Source organism: Haliaeetus leucocephalus, unplaced genomic scaffold (assembly GCF_000737465.1).
Source record: "Haliaeetus leucocephalus isolate CR32 unplaced genomic scaffold, Haliaeetus_leucocephalus-4.0 Scaffold566, whole genome shotgun sequence".
Classification (NCBI taxonomy): domain Eukaryota; kingdom Metazoa; phylum Chordata; class Aves; order Accipitriformes; family Accipitridae; genus Haliaeetus; species Haliaeetus leucocephalus.
The window spans coordinates 715,677-716,006 of record NW_010973002.1 but is presented as its reverse complement, the minus strand read 5'-3'; the positions used below and the strand labels follow the sequence as shown (position 1 = coordinate 716,006).

The 330-nt window shown below is 77.6% G+C and overlaps 1 protein-coding gene across 5 annotated transcripts in view; it reads left to right on the top strand.

Moving 5' to 3' along the window:
• Positions 1–61: 61 nt before the first annotated feature.
• TAX1BP1 (Tax1 (human T-cell leukemia virus type I) binding protein 1) overlaps positions 62–330 on the top strand; it is a 64,509-nt gene continuing 64,240 nt past the window's right edge. For 4 of the 5 annotated variants that reach the window (XM_010577552.1, XM_010577553.1, XM_010577550.1 and 1 more), the window contains exon 1: positions 62–146. The gene's annotated coding sequence lies outside the window, so the exon portion shown is untranslated. The remainder of the gene's footprint in view (positions 147–330) is intronic. The other variant, XM_010577551.1, reaches the window with a different exon arrangement.

Genomic DNA, 330 nt, shown 5'->3' with positions numbered 1-330 from the left:
GGCGGGGCTCCAGCCGGTTCTGGGCGGGCGGCCCGCCCCCGCGCGGGCAGGGCCGGGGCTGGAAGTGACGCGAGTGGGTGGGGCTGTGAGGCGCTGATGGCGGAGGCCCCATGTTGACGTCCCTGGCGCCCTCCGCGTCTGTCTAGGTAAGGGGCCCTCCCGGGCCTGGCTGGGGGGGGACGCGCAGGTCCGACACCCTCTTTCCTGTCGGCCTCCGGCACCCACTGGGGCGGGCGGCGCCGTTAGGCCGCGGGCCTCCGTCCTGCGCCACCGCGACGCCGCCCCCCCCCCTTCCCCCAGCTGTCTTGGGCCGGTCGTAGCCGGGAGGGG